Genomic DNA, 19,857 nt, shown 5'->3' with positions numbered 1-19,857 from the left:
CCTCGTCTTCGACATCAATCAGAACTGCATCAACGAAGATAAGAATTTCAGCTGTTTCTTATCAACTACAGAGCCGAAGGATATTGAAGAAGCTCTGAAGTCCACAGAATGGGTCATCGCAATGCTAGAAGAACTCAATGAATTCAACCGGAATTCTGTTTGGGAGCTTGTGGATCGACCAGACGATGCAAAGGTGATTGGCTTGAAATGGATTTTGAAGAACAAGAAAGACGAAGAAGAAAACGTTGTGAGAAACAAAGCAAGGCTTGTGGCTAAAGGATACAGTCAAGAAGAAGGAATCGACTACGACGAGACATTTGCCCCAGTTGCCAGATTGGAAGCAGTCAGACTCTTCTTAGCTTTTGCAGCTCACAAAGGTTTCAAGGTACACCAAATGGATGTCAAGTGTGCATTTCGCAATGGAGTGCTCACAGATGAAGTCTATGTAGAACAACCTCCAGGATTTGAGGCTGTTGGACCAGAAAAGGTGTACAAGCTGAAGAAAGCGCTCTATGGGTTGAAGCAAGCACCAAGAGCGTGGTATGATACTCTCTCGGAGTATCTAGTTGAACAAGGCTTCAAAAAGGGATCTGTGGACAGAACGTTGTTCACTCTCAAAGAAGGAGAAGATCTCTTGCTTGTTCAAATTTATGTCGATGACATAATCTTCGGATCCAAATCCGAACACATGTGCAATAAGTTTGTTGACATCATGAAGAACAAATTCCAAATGTCCATGATGGGAGAAATGAATTTCTTTCTCGGATTGCAAGTCAAGCAGACCAAAGAAGGAATACTGATCAGCCAGTCCAAGTATGCGAAGGAGCTGATAGCTAAGTTCGGTATTCAGCACATGAAGTCAGTCAAGATCCCAATGAACACAAACTGGAAAGTTGATCCAGGTTCAGAAGGAAGCTCTGTCTCTTCGAAGAAGTACAGAGAAATCATTGGATCTTTGTTGTATTTGACTGCGAGCAGACCAGATATCGCATTTGCAGTCGGGGTTTGTGCAAGATATCAATCAGATCCTAAGGAAGCTCATTTAGATGCAGCTAAGCGGATTCTGAGATATCTCAAGGGCACACCCAATTTAGGATTGTGGTACCCAGCAGAGGACGACATCAAGCTCACCGGATTTTCAGACTCCGACTTCGGTGGATGCAAGCTTGATCGCAAATCAACCTCCGGAACATGTCAATTCCTAGGCAACAAGCTCATCTCTTGGTTTTCTAAGAAACAGACTTCAGTCGCCACCTCTACAACTGAAGCTGAATATGTTGCTGCCGAAAGCTGCTGCTCACAAATCCTGTGGTTAGTCCATCAACTAAAGGACTATGGGATCGAGGAAAAGGAAGTTCCTATCTATTGCGACAGCTCCAGTGCTATTGCAATCTCCCAGAATCCAGTTCATCACACCAAAGTCAAACATATTGAGATTCGACATCACTTCATTCGTGATCATGTCGAAAAGAAGAATGTCTCTGTGGAATAGATTCCCACTGCTATTCAGAGAGCGGACCTGCTGACCAAGGCTCTTCCAGAAGAGAGGTTCAACGATCTTTGTGCAAAGATTGGCCTCATCAACCCTGAAGAGTGATGCTGTGTTTGAAGATTTTCTCAAACAGTCATGCTGACTGGTGGTCAACCAACTGCTGCTTCTACGTTCGTCGACGTAAAAAGCAATGAAGTCCGAGTGCTCATCTGAAGAGGAAGTCATCCTGATGAATCATCCAGGATCACGTGGTATCAACTGACTACTATGTTCAGTTGATCAGTAAGTATTTTAAGATGCTTACCTTTTCAAAATCAGTTATTTCAGTTTAGAGCTTTAAGTTTTTAGTTCAAAATCTTTTCTCTAACTGATCAGTTTCTTTCAAAAACTTTAACTGATTATTGGAATTGTTGGAATTGGAATATCCGAAAAAGGACAAGATTGTTATAAAATGAAAATCTGTTTTGATTGAACTTGTCCTGATCTTTTTGCCAAAAATCCTTCCAACCTTTTTGCCTCTGCAATAAAATTTCTTGAAACGCTCATTGACATGACATATGTAATGATGCCTTTTGAAGTCGCTCGCAGTGACGGCGGACGCAAAATTTTTCTTCAATTGCATTTAAGGCACAGTTTTCGAAAAACCTTTTCATCTTCTACATGGTTCACATCTTGTCTATTTATACCATGTTGTCTTCATAGTGTTTCTGCATCAACTAACAACTCTCCACAGCTTTCACTGTGAGAAAAAGTTTCAATTGTTTCCAAAGTTGCAGATAAAAATTGTTCCGACTAAAGGAGAAATCTATGACTGCAAAGTCATGGAGTGGAAGAATGACGCTCATAGTCTTGGTCTTCACCGGACCCTTCCACTGGATCACAACGTCTCTCCGGCGTCAAAATTTGCTCTACCCTCACTTGTATCCAGCGAAGCGAGCGTCTTCCATCCTCATGCCCGGCACATGGATTGGAAGTTCCTGTCTAGAATATGGACAGACTTCACCTGTTTCTCAGGAAACTTCTCACCTTTTGGTGAAGACTCCATGTGGTGCAACAGCAATGCGCAAAAGCTCATTGCCATCCGGCGCAAAATCGACAGTGCTAGTCCTGACGACTGTCACTGATTCGATTCTTCATCTTCACATCTTCTTCTCCCCCATGTATGATGAAGGCATGTTCTGATCCAATTCTTTCATGAACGCCTCGTCATATATTTCCTTCGTTTCTCCTCCCCTCCTCTCGCACTTCTAATTCATCTCTTCTCGTCTGTCTCCTCGCTCTTCGGATAGTATGTATAGTTGCATCTCATGATTATCTCTAACGATGCTATGCATACTTTCCTTTCCTTCACACTGCTTTCCATCATTCCTCTGTCTCCCCGCCTTCTCCGTCATTCTTTTTCTTTCTTCTCCACCCACTCCTGACGTCCTTCTCCTTCTGCATTCTCGGGACCTCTCCTCTTCTCAAGACGTTTTCACAACTTGAGAATTGGAGTTGCTGTCTCATTTGATTTTCAGCTTCCATGGTCATCTCTCTCTTTTTGATGTTGCCAAAAAGGGGGAAAGTTGGGAAAGTAAGAGTCAGTGAGTAATCTGTTTGAGAAGATTACTCCTGTCCCTATTTCTTGACTGTAGATGGGATAGCTATGGATCACTAGAAGGATGACGTTTCAGAAGAGACCTCAATTCAACGGAAAACAAGTGAGAGTGGAACAAGCTTAGGAACATTGAAGACACGAAGACAGAAGATGAAGATCAAGAAGTTCAAGGCGCAGCCAAGCAGACTGCTGGAGTCCATGGTTTATCCATGATGTTTTTGTTTTACTTTTTACTCCAATGTAAGTCTTGCTCTGTACCTAGACTGATGGCTTATCAGTCCGTTTAATGAAATGAACTTCTTATTGATCTCACCCTGAAGACAATGACTCTTTGTCCAGGCTCTGATTTATGGTTATTTTTCTGTCTTCTTGCTGTTCTGTGTTTAGAACTGTTTTCGTTCTTGCTCTGAGTACAAGTTATTTAGGTTCTGTTGTTAAGGGGGGACAGCTTTCACCCCTTGTCTAGAACTTGTACTGTGAGCTCAGTCTTTTTGCTGTCTAGAACTGCTGTGTGGTTTTGGCATCATCAAAAAGGGGGAAATTGTTGGGAACCTTGTGGAATATCCTAATCCTTGTTTTGATGATACCAAAATTCATAGGACTTAAATGTAATAGACTAGAATCGTTTTTGAACTCAAGTGTTAGAGTTCGTTTCTAGTTTAGTTGCGGTGTCAAAGACTGAAGACTGAAGACTGAAGAACGAAGACTGAAGACTGAAGACTGCAGTTACCAACTGAAGTATCAGTTGAAGAATCAGTTGAAGACTGATTATTTAATGCGCGCCATGGACTGATACTAAAGTCAAGTATCAGTTGAACATTCCTCCTAGGACTGATCTTCCAACGTTCAGAGGAAGCCACGTACGCTCAAGTACAGCCGCATTAAATGCAGAGATATCTCAATATCTTATCTCTGCAGAGGTCATTCCTATCTGGTGGTTACTTTTCAGAGATGTCACATCTCCTGTCCATCAAAGAGAGCCGTTTCCACACAGACAAGGAACCTCGAAGATTGAAGCCTCAGCCCAAATTCGAATTGCTCTCCAACGGAAGAAATCTTGAGGACGATTTACGCCAACGGATCTATTCAAGAGTTCTCCTACAAATAGCGCTCGAGGATAACTTCAATCTTCACCGATTCAACGACATAAGCTGAAGCTCTGCCGAAATAGCTACTCAGCCTAAAGCTTAAACCACCCAAAGCTTGAATCGAAGAAGAGAATTCCAAAGCCAAAATCAGTCACTGCTGATTACATACATTCTCTTAGACCCTAGGCATATATTCTGTGTACCCAGAAGCCAAAGGTCAAACTTGCTTCAAAGAACTCGTTCTTTGTAAGTATAGTTGGCACTCGTTTAAACCTCTCCCCCATAAGAGTGTTTGAGTGACTCGGAGTTTCAGAAGGTGTTCTAAACTCTGATAGGGAAGTCTGAGCACGAGGTGTGCTTAGCAAGGAAATCCTGCGCGAGCTGTGTAGGTGCTGAAATCTTGCGCGAGGTGTGTAGGTAGGGAAACCCTACGCGAGGTGTGTAGGTGCTGAAGAGAGAGTTTATCTTCAGTTCACGGTTTGCAGTGCACCAGGGAAGCACTTGCGGAGTGGATTGTTGGTCTGATCAACCAGCCATGGATGTAGGAAAGAGTTTTTCCGAACCACGTAAAAGTCTCTGTGTTATTTACAGCTTTCAGTTTTACATTCATAACTGTGTTATTTCAATTGATAAAACTGAATGCTGACTAACTGAAAAGAGAAACCCTAATCCAACTATCTGCTCCACCGAGGCTATTCGAAACTAAGTTTAATTTCTGCTGCGTATGATATCAATCTGACTCACTATCCTCTGATAGTAAGGAAGAGAGATGTCATCTTCATCTTTGCAAACACGACTGAAGCCCTTACGTGGATCAGTTAAGTTCCAGTGACTTAACTGATAACTGTTTGCTGAAGAGCTTTCAGTATCAGTCGTCAACCCTGTTGGTCAACACTTATTTCGGTTAAACAGGTGTCTTGTTTGCGTGTAAAGTTTCGCTTCTATCTCTGACTGAGATCCCTCTGATTGAGGTTTGTAGATAGTCATAAAAATAGCCTATAGGTGTATTCCCCCCCCCCATACACCTATTCGAGACCCCCCGGACCTAACAACAACCAAGGAATCAGCGGGAACTCTCCTAAAATTCAACATGTAAAGTAAATCAACAAATGAAATTTATAAGAAAATCATGAAAATTTTGAAACAAAAATTGTTAAAGAATTCAAGTTCTAATTAAGTTTACCCTAACTTGATTATTTCGATGCTTGATGCAAATATAACTCTAATATATGCAAACAATTCAATTATAACCATAAAGAAACTTATGATGTCATCTAATTTCTCCTTACTTAATTGGTAATTAGGAAGAAGTTTCACTAACAACTTTTCGAATAGTAAGATAATTGAATTAAGATTATTTTTCCCTTGACCCTGATGAGTCAATTTACTACTAATCAAACCTAAATCATGAATACATATGATCGATTTAATTGGCTATATAATTAATTTCAAACCACTAAATATTTGCAACTATCTAGCAGATTGAAACAATTCATAACATTAAATACGGAGAATCACATATGCAAGTATAAAATAAAGTAAAAATAACATATTAGATCTCATAGAATAATCTTGCTAATGCTTCCTTAATCGTCGCCAGAATAAAAAGAATGAACTAGAACTGACAATAAAATAAACACAAAAAATAAAATAAAAATAGTGAAAAGAAAAATGAAAGAAAAGAAACTTGATTGATTGTACAAGGTTTCACGTTTCCAGCAGCTTCGGTGTAATATGCGTCCATCTTAATTTTATACGACAATATCCATTTAAAGAGATTAAATTAAACATATTTATGAAAGGAAAAGCAAAGAAAGCCTCAACAACAAATTTTAGTCCCACAATACTAAAATAAACATAGCCTACTAAAAGACAGAAACAACAGCCCACTAATTCTCCACGTCAACTTTACTTTCAGACATTCCAAGTGGTACGACATATTGCTTGACTTTCATGCTCATCAGCTTTTCCTTCACAAATTGTCACGACTTCAAAAATCTTCTAAAATCGAGTATCTTTCTCCATAATCTATAAAAATCATAAAAAAGATTCATTAGTTTCACAATTAACTCCAAAAGATAATAATTATCATGTACTATACATCACTAAAAAAACACTCAAAATATACATAAAATACACCTAATCAACAATCAAGAACTCCAAAATTTTAAACTCTAACTTCATTATTTTATTTAATTATTGTAAAGTGATGCCCCATCAACAATTTTTGGATATATATATATATATATATATATATATATATATATATATATATATATATATATATATATTGTAGATGGGTTCAAAAGATTGAATCATAACCTTATTATATCGGTTCATCATCATACTCATCATGATAAACAACTTTAACTATAATCTTAATATTTCATTTAATTATTGTAAAGTGATATATATATATATATATATGTATATGTATATACCAACCGCACTACACTCCACGTATTATTGTTTCTTGTTTTCTGCATTCCTCTTTCCCATCACCACCCAGTAGCTCGATTTTAATCCTCTTCAATTGCATCTGAGATTTTTCTCCATTTGTCAAATGCGACGGTCAATTGAATCTTGTTCTCTACTAATCTTGCATTGGTCTTGATTCGTATGTTATCATTACATCCACCATGCATAACCTCCGATCTCGGTATGCTTCAGATTCATTAAAGATCATTTTTTTTCTTCTGGGTAACATCGGATGCCCGTTTGATTTTGAAGTGTTGTCGTTTCTTGTAAGTCTCGAGGGTTAAAAAATGTTGAACATCAAAGTTTCATGAAATCATTAATACCGCGTGACGCGTGAATGGCCTTTAAACAAGGCTTTCTTGACTTTGATTTGTTGGCATTGTCTAATTTTAGCATTTCTTGGTTGTTTGGTTAATTTAGTCTATATGAGGCTTTCTGGAGATTGTGTTTCTTAGTGTAAATCAAATCTGCCGAATTTTAGTGGTTAAGCTCATGGTTGTTAAAGAATTTTATATGTTTGTTGAAAAGTATGTGGTATGGAGCATTGCTTTCTTACTAAGAGCGTCTTATGCTAATCTTGATGAAAGTTTTATTGATTAAGTGCATGTCTTGATTGACTTTCAACAGTGTATTTCTGGCAAATATCAAATGTGGCGATGATGGTGCTTTCCATTGAGAAGATGAGTAGTTTCAGTAGGAGTCTGTCCTGTAAAGTTAAACAAAGGGCAGTATATGTTGGCAGCCCAATATTGTGTAGGAAGACATGGGGTTTTCGTGCTTTGGTTATGTTCGGATCACTAGTTTTTTTCTTGTTGGCCATTGGTTGCGGATACGTGTATTTCATGCCTAATCTTTCACATACTTTACATGATCATGAGTACCGATTCTCCAACTCCAACAGTTCGATAGATGCATGTGATGTATTTGATGGAAGCTGGGTGCTGGACGACCGCTACCCCTTGTACAATGTCTCAGAATGCCCTTTTGTAGAGCAAAGATTCAATTGTTTAGGAAATGGTCGAGTGGATGACGATTATCTAAAGTGGAGGTGGAAGCCAAAGCACTGCGACATTCCAAGAGTTAATGTGCAACAGACGTTGGAAATACTCCGCAATAAGAGAGTTGTTTTTGTTGGTGATTCCATGAGTAGAACTCAGTGGGAATCTCTTATATGTTTGCTAATGACTGGAATGGAAGATAAGGGAAGTGTTTATGAGGTCAATGACAATGTGATAACGAAGCATATTAGTTTTCTTGGTGTTCGATTCAGTTCTTTTAACTTCACCATTGAGTTTTATAGATCAGTTTTCCTTGTGCAACACAACTGGGCACCGAGAGATGCACCAAAGAGGGTTAGATCAACACTATTGTTGGGCAAATTGGATGATATCAGTAAAGAGTGGATCGACTCAGATGTTCTGGTTTTCAATTCTGGTCAGTGGTAGGTTCCAGCGAAGCTTTTTGGGACGTAAGCTCGTTACCTCTCCACTTTTATGTATGATTCTAAGATACTCTATTGTAGTATATGCAAATTTGGCTAGCACTCGTCTTTACCTCTTTCATTTTTATCATAATTGATGATTACTTGTTTTTACATTAGCATAGATTCTTTGTGTTGACAGTATGATTACATTATTTCAATTGTTTTGTGCTTGTCTCATTATAAATAAATTAATCCATCGTGAAATTATGTCCTACTATGGTATGGATTATTGTTTTCTTTTCTTTCCATTGATGATTTATTTAATATGATATATTTCTTTCGGCAACATGAAGTACTCTGAAGTTCTTCATTATGATATTGCCCTCCTTGGTCTCTTTTCCTCACATTTCGTACATAAACACATTTATTCTAATGTCTTTGAAATCATGATGGTGACATATCTAATTTTTGCACAAGTGTGTCTATTTACAGTAGCGTAAATATTACTGTCAAAATAAATTTATTAAGGGAGCATTTACTTTTCATGATTGATAATATACATGTTTTAGTACTTTTTGTCCTCATTACTGGGATTTCTCCAGTCTCACCCCTTTCAATATGATATGGATCGAGCAAGTTGGTTCAAATTATAAAAGTTATCAAGGGCCTTGGATATCCCAAAGATCCGATCCATCTTAGTAAACAATGGATTAACTTTAGCCTATATTATTTCTATCAATCTAGTCTAATCCTCAATAGCAAACGCCCCTTAAAACTAGAAAAAAATGTTTCAAGTAATGTGTGAGAACATATGCTTTAGTGAAACCATAATGCTTACAAAGAGAGGCCACAAGTTAGAATTTAGATAATATACCCTTGTTCTATATTCCATCAAACTCACATTTTGAATCTAGTGAATGGATGAATGTCAAAGTTCCTCGGTTCTTATTTTTGGGGAAGTTGTCCTTTATTATTTGTGCTTGGTGAAAATACAATGCCTATAAGTTTGGCAAGCGACTTTAATTAGTATTTGGAATTAAATTTGTTGCTATAGATGCTTTTAGATTCTTGAAACTATAGCCAGACCTTATATATCAATTAATCTACCTAGACTTCACTCCTCCTGGAATTTGATAATCTTGTTCGAACATACTATTGCTATGTTGGTATAATGATTCTACATCAGGAGAATATGGAAATATATGAAAATGCAGAAGTTCAATCCTTTTGGATAGTGGTTTCTTGCTCGAACTCTGCTGAAGTAGTTCTAAACTTACTGAATCATTATATATTCAATTCTTCTAGACTCTTGTGTTGCTTCGGTAGTATATGCATCAAAGAAGTCTTGAGTATCCATTATGGCTCAAAAATATCATTAATTGGTTTCTACGATATGATTCTTACTTTGGTTAGTTTTATATGTGGAAGTATTGCTTTCTCTGATCAATATGCTAATTGAACATTATCAAACTACTCCAAGTTTTTTAATCAATTTTCATACGTACAAACCATGTACATCAACAAACTTCTTATGTGATATATGTTTTTTAAACAATTAATCTTGTATTTTATATATAATTATGCATAATGTGAGATGGGTTAATTTATCAATATATTTTCTCTATACTTGAAACAACAAGTTGTCAATGTAACTTTGTGCCTCTGTGTGTGTGCGAGCATTGAGTGCATGTAAGATTGAATTGAGTTCCTTCACAGGGGATGCTATTTTCAGGTGGGTGCATGAATCACTTAAACTTGGAATGACGATTGCTACGGCCTTCAGAACAGCGTTACAGACTTGGGCATCTTGGGTGGACAATACGATTAACTCGAAAAAGACACACATCTTCTTCCGAACTTTCGAACCATCTCATTGGAGGTGCTTTTCTCCATCTTGAACAATAATTTTTTATTGTCAATAAATTCAAATACGCTTTTCTAAAGTTATAATTATTGTCAAATGTGCACTAGTGCTACAACTTATATCTAAAAATATATGTTTTTGCATTTCCATTAAATTTATTAGCCAATAACAGGAAACTCATTTAGTGCTTGAAATCAACTTGCATTCTTCGCAAGATTAGTATTTTTGCTTTCTTCAAGTGGAGGGTAAGAAGTTGGTTTCTTCATGACAGTGATCATTTTTAGTAGATAACTTCTTATAAGAACTTTATTTTTGTGTCTGCATCAGGAATCTTACACTACGACAGTGCAAGGTGACTAAGTTACCAATTGAAGATGTTGAAGGAAAGGATTTGAGTCCATTTTCAGATGCGGTGTTTGAGGTGGTGAATGGTATGGTGGCACCTGTGACTGTTCTTCATGTAACTCCCATGTCAGCATTCCGAAGTGATGCACACGTGGGTACCTGGAGCGATCGGTCGTCTCTATCTGATTGCAGCCACTGGTGTCTGCCTAGAGTACCTGATGTATGGAATGAAATACTCATTTCTTATCTATTAGGTAACTACGGAGTGCTTCCAAGTGAAAGCACATGGTATGCTTTACTTGCTCGTTCACAATTGTTAAACTCTTACGAGAGCGAGTTCTTTTAGTTTGAATCGCCTACATCCCATTTTAATATGTGTTAATCATAGTTTGTGTTCCTAATTTTCAACGTTTTTCAAAAGATGTCTTCAACTGACATTTTCAAGTCAAAATATCCTTAGCTTTGGAAAAAGTTTGATTTATGTTGCGTTTTCCTTACAGAATTCAATGATAGAATGATGCGTCACATTACCAAATTCTTAGGTGGATTATTAGGGTTTAGGGTTTTTTTTCTATAATTTTATATTGAATGATATGGATTTTGGCAAGGTGAATCATTTTTCCCCTGGAATTCTGTAAGGCATATAATAAAAAAAAAAAGGCTAAATTTGAGGTCTTAAAGTGAAAATATAAATTGGAATATTTTTTAGAAAGCACTGAAAGTGGGGAACCCTTTTAGTATTAGGATTAGGAACCATGATGTATGAGTGCATACAAGAGTTTGACTCAACTGCTCATCAACAGATTTGCTTTTATAAAATCTCATGTTGAAACAAATTTTCATGTTTCTTTTTTAACAAAAAATATGAAGATTTATTTACATATTTTCTTGATTTTAGCAGCTTTCATATCATTCCACTGGGGTCTTTAATCATACGTGTAAATTTACTACACCAACCCTTTGATTTTGTGACATGTGGCCTTGGTCCCACCATTTTTTATGGAAAATAGTGGGTCCAACTACCATAAGTTACAAAATCAATGGATTGGTATCGTATGTGTAGATGCATTTAAGGATTTCCCTATTGATGGTTGCATCTCATCAAAGGCAATGCGAATTTAAGTTTACGATAATGTTGATTTATACTCATATGCAGATATGTGAGTTGGCGTCTCAGATCCATCCAAATGGAGAATGGAGCAATTTTAAAGAGTTCAAGACAAAGGTCTTGTAGACCAAACAAATTTGCCTCTCTTAAGGTGAAGTGTGTGTGTGTGTGTGTGTGTGTGTGTTAGAGACATGGAATGTGTTCTATTTTATCGTATCTAGATTACATTATATGATAACATGTAACTTACAGAAAATATACTTCAAATAAGTTAATTTTACATCTAACTTAGACGATCATTATTCATCCTTAAACTTTGTGTGTGTGACTATGCACGAAGACAGATTGATTTCTCCATTTTGAAGTCGATTACTTTAAGTAAGAGTGAGAAATATTATTTTCAAAAAAAAAAAACAAAGTGAGTAATATTTAGTGAGGACGACTATTATAAATTATTATCAAATTTTAAGTCGTGGACATAAATAAATTTTGGTCGATTCTAAAACAATGAAGCATTAAATAAATAAATAAAAGGGTTAATAGCCGAAAAATACACGAACTTTCACCAAATTTGCATATTGCACATGACCTTCAAAAATAGCCCCAGAATACACCACCTTTTAATTTTATCGCAAATTGCACCCGCGTTGACTACCACCTTGATCGGTGGTGACGTGGCTGTCGGATTTTGTTAGCGTGGACGATTTTCTGATGTAGTAAAACGACGTCTTTTTGTCAAGCTCTTTTAAATTAAAAAAAAAAGAAAAAAACATTGATCTTCGCCGAAAAACCAGGAACACAAAACCGCCAAATCGTTGCTCCGCGATTTCTAAAATCGAGTGGTTGGGATTCTAGGGCTTAGACGACGGCGATTTGGTGGAGGTTTTGTTTGTTTTGCTACGTTTTAGGAAGTTTTGTTTGTTTGCTTGTTTGGGGTCCTAAAATTATTGCTCTGCGATTTCTAAAATCGAGTGGTTGGGGTTCTAAGGCTTAGGTGGCGGCTGGGTCGAAGAGAAGGGGGAGGTCGATGAAGGAAGAGGGTTTGCACGGCGGAAATCGTGGGGGAAGAGGGAGGACGGCGGGGCAGCGGAAGTCGCAGGGAAAGAGAGAGGGCGACGGGGCGGCAGAAATTGCGGGGAAGAGGGAGGGCAGCGGGCGGCGGAAATCGTGGGGAAGAGGGAGGGAAATGAAAGGCCAACTCCGATCAAATCAAACCCTTCCCCTTCAATAGATGAAATCAAAGGCCAAATCCGATCATCGCGAAGCATGCCGCCTTATGAGAAGGAGAGGTGCGGTGGTTTCTGTCTTTCCTTCTATTCGAGTGGCGTGCGAGCTGGTGGCCGGTGAAGATTCTTCGCAAATCTGCAAACTAAATTAGGGTCTATGATTCTCTTTGGGAAAACGGTGGTGGTGGTGGTGGTGGAGATGACGGAAAACGGTGGTGGTGGAAAGGGAAAACGGTGGTGGCCGGACTCAGACCGCATCGACGAAGGCGGTGGTTCATCATTCTTCATCGTTCTTTCATTTTTTTTAATTTTTTTTTCAATAAAAATGACACTTGTAATGCCAGATCAATAAAAATGCCACGCATATTGCCACCTACAATAAAAATGCCACGTGTATAGTCCATGTCATTGCCGGTCAACTTTAATTATAGCCGGAGTTCTCACCGTGTGCAATTTACAACAAAATTAAAAGGTGATGTATTCTGAGGCTATTTTTGAAGCTCATGTGCAATTTGTAAATTTCGTGAAAGTTCGTGTATTTTCCGGCTATTAACCCTAAATAAAAAGATAATCTTCAACAAATTAACTGTTGGGAACCTTGTGGAATATCTTAAGAATTGTTTTGATGATACCAAAATTCATAGGTCGTAATTGTAATAGACTAGAATTGTTTTGAACTCAAGTGTTAGAGTTCGTTTCTAGTTTAGTTTGCGGTTTCAAAGACTGAAGACTGAAGAACGAAGGACTGAAGACTGCAGATACCAACTGAAGTATCAGTTGAAGAATCAGTTAGGAACTGATTACTTAATGCGCGCAATGGACTGATACTAAAGTCAAGTATCAGTTGAACATTCCTCCTCGAACTGATATTCCAACGTTCAGAGGAAGCCACGTACTCACAAAGTACAGCCGTATTAAATGCAGAGATCTCAGGATATCCTTATCTCTGCAGAGGTCATTCCTATCTGGTGGTTACTTTTTCAGAGATGTCACATCTCCTGTCCATCAAGAGAGCCGTTTCCACCCAGACAAGGAACCTCGAAGATTGAAGCCTCAGCCCAAATTCGAATTGCTCTCCAATGGAAGAAATCTTGATGACGTTCTACGCCAACGAATCTATTCAAGAGTTCTCCTACAAATAGCGCTCGAGGATCACTTCAACCTTCACCGATTCAACGACATAAGCTGAAGCTCTGCCAAAATTGCTACTCAGCCTAAAGCTTAACCTTTCCAAAGCTTGAATCGAAGAAGAGAATTCCAAAGCCAAAATCAGTCACTGCTGATTACACATATTCTCTTAGACCTTAGGCAAACCTCTGTTTACCTAGAAGCCAAGGTCAAACTTGCTTCAAAGAACTTGTTCTTTGTAAGTATAGTTGGCACTCGTTCAAACCTCCCCCCAAAAGAGTGTATGAGTGATTCGGAGTTCAGGAAGGTACTCTGACTCTGAGTGAGAAATCTTAGCATGGGTTTTGTTGAGCAAGAGAAATCCAACACGAGTGAAGTGTGGGTACTGAAGAAGGGTTTTCTTCAGTGGTACGGTTGTGTGCACCCGGCAAGCACACGGTTTGGTTTGTAGTGCACCTGTTAAGCACTTGTGGAGTGGATTGTTGGTCTGATCAACTGACCGTGGATGTAGGAAAGGGTTTTTCCGAACCACGTAAAAGTCTCTGTGTTGTTTACAGCTTTCAGTTTTATATTCATACTTGTGTTATATCAATTGATAAACTGAACACTGATTAACGAAGAGAAACCTAAGACCAACAACGTGCTCAACCGAGGCTATTACGAAACTAAGTTTAATTTCCGCTGCGTATGTGATGAGGAGTAATATGTGCAGAGTAGAGAAGTGGTATAAGCCAGAGGAGCGGGCTTCATAAGAGAAACGGGTTCCAGAGAGAAGTCAGAGGGATGGGCCTTGTCAGAGGAGCGGTCTGCATCAGAGAAATCACTCTCGACAGAGGAATCATCAAAAGAGCGGGAAAATCTCCCGCTTGAGGGCAAAATTACTATTATGCCCCCGACCACGCATGACGCATGTTCCAGCGATGGAATTACCATTTTACCCTTAACGTGTAATCTATAAATAGCCTTGAGGATGTACCTTGTAGATTTACGCTTACTTCACTTGCAATACAACAGCAACCGGATTCTCGTGCTCTCAACTTTGCTTTTCTCTTTCGTTTTCCAAACAACACTAGGTATAATTCGAATTCCAACAATAATATACCAATCAAATCTATACCCGTTCAATCATACTTCACCATCTGGCGCTGTCTGTGGGAAATCTGGGCTAAGACATGAGGTTCGACCGCCTGCGCATGCAGATCCGTAATTGTGGTCGGATTTGCGTGCGCAGGTCACAATTGAGCTGATAATTTGATTACCCAACCGAATCTGGACCGATACTTGTGTTTTTCATGCTGATCAACCTCCGATCCTTTAAGATCGGTGGTTTTTTATGTTTTCCTTGCATGTGCATGTGGGGGACGGTGTGGAAAATGAAGATAGAAGGTTGTTTTGTGGTTATTTTGCATGCGATCGTGATAAGTGTGTGCGGTTATACTGTTTTCTCGTTTAATTCTTAGTTTTCTTACGAATCTAACGTATCTCGCTAACGATCTGTTGATTGGTGCTCTGTTTTTGTGTTTTTGGGGTTTTCGTGGTTAATTTACCGAGTAATGCGTCTGCTCTTCCGAATTTGACTCCGAATCTATGGGAAAATCTCCACCGTTCTCTCTGCTTACGTTTTAAACCGTGCTCTGGGTTTATTTCCTAGTGCACGGAGGTGTTTCTTATGGGATCCCTTAATGGCTTTCATGCCAGAGTTCGCGACATTCCACATTTCGTATTTCTCCGATAACGGACAATCCGATCTGCTTTTTACGTGAAATATCTTCTCACATTTTTCATGTGTAGGTACTATGGGTTCTTCGAACGCTCACCGCACTCTGGAGAAGGAATTTGACAACGTTGGGCTTAATTCCGCTGCTCACACCACTGAGGTTCCTACTTCGCTGTTCAACGGTATGCAGGCTAGCACCGTCTTCACCATGCCGCCAGGCTTTCACACTGTCTCAGCTACCCCACTGACGAGACAGAATGCTAATACCCAGAGATCTGCTCTGGTGACCCCGGGTTCCGACATGCCAAGCTTGGTCCCCACGTCTGGTGGTGGACCGCTAAACTTTGGGCTGGCAGAGCAGATGATGGCTCTGCTCAATTACGCTGCTGTGCGCCAAGCTTTGGGGACTCCTCTGCTGTCTACCGTCCCCGCTGCAACTCCCTTGATGGGTACGATTAATCCACAGGGCACTGAAGTCCCGCCTCCTGCTGCTCTGGAGGTGAACGACCCGCTTGCCAACAAACAGGCTGTGATGCCTAGGGAGACACATAAGGTCCCTGCTGAGAGGGAATTGGAGAGAAGACCAAAGGGGAGCCGAGTTAGGCTCAATAGCATCATCAGGAAGGAGGGGGTGGACGAATCCGATAGTCAATCCATCACTCCCATGTTCGAGGAGGGAAGGCCAAGGGAGAACGTGAGGCTGAAAAACCAAGTATCACAACTGAAAAACCAGCTCAGGGACTTGGAGGACTCGCTGAGTGAGAAGTCCCAGAGGGACGAAAGGGTACAGAGGTCAGAGAAATCCCATAGGGCAGAGAAGTCGTACCGGTCAGAGAGATCACACCGGTCAGAGAAATCACAACAAACAAGAAGGTCAGAGGGACGGGAGCAAGAGTACTTGATACGATCCTTGCCGATCGATCGAACACAACGCACGCGGAAGACTGAACTGGAACGGACAGGATGGAAATCCCAAAACCTCTGAATCTAACCCACGGAATGATTTAGGCGAACGGATCCATAAACCCCAACGTGCAGTTGACGCAGCAACTCGGGGACGCTGAATGACACCCGACGAGGGTTGGTTGATCTCGCCGTTACGTCGATAAATTGAATTCGTCTTGGAAAAATCAAGAAGAATTCGAAACTCTCAAGAGAGAATAAAAACTCACAATTTGATTAATGGTAGGCTGAAAAATTCGTCCAACACATAGAAGCCTTATATAGGCAAAGGCTAAACCTAATCTAATAAGGAAACAACTTAAAAACAAGCCCTAATAAGCCAAACAAGGCCCTTACTAAATAAATCCGAAAATAACAAGGCCCTATAACTCATGGGCTGCGAAAATAACAAAGTTAAACTAAATAAATGAAGTCTTCAAAATAAATCACATCTTCAAGCTTCGGCCCACTCGCATGTAATGAGATTAATTAGACTTGGGCCGACTCCACCATCTCCAATAGGTCTCTTCATCAACTCTTGAGCCCACACTTCTTGAACTAAGCTCATCAAACTCTCCTTGAACTTCTTGGCTCGTGCTCTTGTAACCGGACCAACAGGAACATGCACCGGGTCTTGCACCAACGAACCTTGGGCTGCATCATTCCCCTCCTCTTGAAGAGGATTTGTCCTCAAATCCAAAGCATCACCTACATCAAAAGGACTCAAATCAGTCACATTAAAAGAAGCACTCACATTATACTCACCTGGTAAGTCCAACTTGTAGGCATTGTCATTGATGCGCTCCAACACTTGAAATGGCCCGTCGCCTCTAGGAAGTAACTTGGATCTCCGCTGCAATGGAAACCTTTCCTTGCGCATGTGTAGCCATACCCAATCACCGGGCTCAAACACTACTTTGCGACGTCCTTGGTTGGCTCGCTCGGCATACTGCTTCGTGCGCCTCTCAATATTCATCCTTGCCTTCTCATGAATCTGCTTCACAAAATCAGCCTTTTTCTTGTCATCAAGGTTAGTATACTCATGCTCAGGTAAGGGAGATAAATCCAATGGAGTCAAAGGATTAAATCCATACACAATCTCAAATGGCGAAAATTGAGTAGCAGAATGAACAGAACGATTATAAGCAAACTCAACATGAGGCAAACAATCTTCCCAAGACTTAATGTTCTTCTTGATAATGGCTCTAAGCAAAGTAGACAAAGTCCTATTCACTACCTCTGTTTGACCATCAGTTTGTGGATGACAAGTAGTAGAAAACAAAAGTTTAGTACCCAACTTACACCACAAAGTCTTCCAAAAGTAGCTCAAGAACTTCGAATCCCTATCAGAAACAATAGTCCTAGGCATGCCATGCAATCTAACAATCTCTCTAAAGAATAGATCAGCTACATGAGATGCATCATCAGATGTATGACATGGAATGAAATGTGCCATCTTTGAAAATCGATCAACAACCACAAAGATGGAATCTCGACCACGCTTAGTCCTAGGCAAACCTAACACAAAATCCATAGAAATATCAATCCAAGGTGCTGTAGGAATAGGCAATGGTGTATACAATCCATGGGAACTCACCCTAGACTTAGCTTGTTTATATGTAACACATCGACCACAAATTCTCTCAACATCACGTTTCATATGAGGCCAAAAGAAATGCTCATGCAGAACAGCTAAAGTCTTAGCAATACCAAAATGTCCCATCAATCCCCCACCATGAGATTCAAGCAGTAACAACTCACGTAAAGAACATTTAGGAACACATAACTTATTCTTCCTAAAAAGATAGTCATCATGCCTAAAATACTCTCCACTAGCAGCTCTCGCACATGCTTGATAAATCTCACCAAAATCACCATCATGCTCATACAAACTCTTGATACACTCAAAACCAAGCAACTTAGCATCTAAAGTAGAGATCAAGGCATACCTCCGAGAAAGAGCGTCAGCCACCACATTCTCTTTACCTTGCTTGTATTTGATGACGTAGGGAAACGTCTCAATGAACTCCATCCACCTCGCATGCCGCTTGTTCAACTTGTGCTGCCCCTTCAAGTGTTTCAACGACTCGTGATCCGTGTGAATAACGAACTCATTGGGCCACAAGTAGTGCTGCCACGTTTGCAAAGCTCTCACCAATGCGTACAGCTCCTTATCATACGTGGGATAACTCAACGTCGCCCCGTTTAACTTCTCGCTGAAGTACGCAATGGGTCGTCTCTCTTGCATCAACACTGCACCAATGCCAACACCAGAAGCATCACATTCAATCTCAAAAGATTTGGAGAAATTAGGAAGAGATAATACCGGGGCGTGGGTCAATTTGTATTTCAACTGCTGAAAAGCATCCTCTTGCGCCTTGCCCCACTTAAACTCCACATTCTTCTTGATGACTTCCGTCAAAGGTGCTGCCACGCTGCTAAAATGAGGCACGAATCGCCTGTAGAAGCTAGCAAGTCCATGAAAGCTTCGAACTGCTGCAACGTTCGTCGGCGTTGGCCACTCTTGGATAGCTCGTATCTTCTCGTCATCAACCTGTACACCCTGTGCACTAACAACAAAACCAAGAAACACAAGCTTGTCCGTACCGAAAATGCACTTCTTAAGGTTAGCAAACAACTTTTCCTTTCGAAGCACATCCATAACAGACCTCAAATGTTCAACATGCTCATCATGATTCTGGCTATAAATGAGGATATCATCAAAGTAGACAACAACAAATCTGCCAATGAAAGCACGCAAAACATGATTCATAAGACGCATGAACGTACTAGGCGCATTAGTCAAACCAAAAGGCATAACTAACCACTCATACAAACCAAGTTTTGTCTTAAAAGCAGTTTTCCATTCATCACCTTCCTTAATCCTAATCTGATGGTATCCACTACGCAAATCGATCTTAGAAAAGACACAAGAACCATGCAACTCATCTAGCATATCATCTAAACGAGGGATAGGATGGCGATACTTTACCGTGATGTTATTGATGGCTCGGCAATCACAGCACATCCTCAAAGATGAGTCCTTCTTTGGTACAAGTAGAACGGGTACCGCACAAGGACTCAAACTCTCCCTCACATGCCCTTTGGCCAATAACTCGCCAATTTGCCTCTCCAACTCCTTTGTCTCCTCCGGATTGGTTCGGTAAGCTGGTCGGTTCGGCAGTGTAGCGCCGGGCACAAAGTCAATCTGATGCTCAATCCCTCGAATTGGTGGTAAACCGGCAGGTGTATCGTCGGGAAAAACATCATCAAACTCCTGCAAAACAGAACGAATAGAAGAGGGTAGAGAAGAGAGATCGTTAGTAATAACCAAGTTCTCCTGATATCGCAACAGCATGATCGGCCTCTCCTCCTGTACACACCACTTCAAATCACTAGCCCGAGCAAGAAAGGACTTATGAATCAACCCATTCTCCTTCTTCTCCATG

At 40.0% G+C, this 19,857-nt stretch overlaps 1 pseudogene; it reads left to right on the top strand.

Annotated features, from left to right (window-relative positions):
• Nucleotides 1–7,335: 7,335 nt before the first annotated feature.
• Nucleotides 7,336–10,633, top strand: LOC130990765 (protein trichome berefringence-like 7; annotated as a pseudogene).
• The last annotated feature ends 9,224 nt before the right edge of the window (nucleotides 10,634–19,857 follow it).

Source organism: Salvia miltiorrhiza, chromosome 6 (assembly GCF_028751815.1).
Source record: "Salvia miltiorrhiza cultivar Shanhuang (shh) chromosome 6, IMPLAD_Smil_shh, whole genome shotgun sequence".
In the NCBI taxonomy this organism is placed as follows: domain Eukaryota; kingdom Viridiplantae; phylum Streptophyta; class Magnoliopsida; order Lamiales; family Lamiaceae; genus Salvia; species Salvia miltiorrhiza.
Note: the sequence above shows the minus strand (reverse complement) of the source record. Positions and strands in the feature narration are given on the sequence as shown.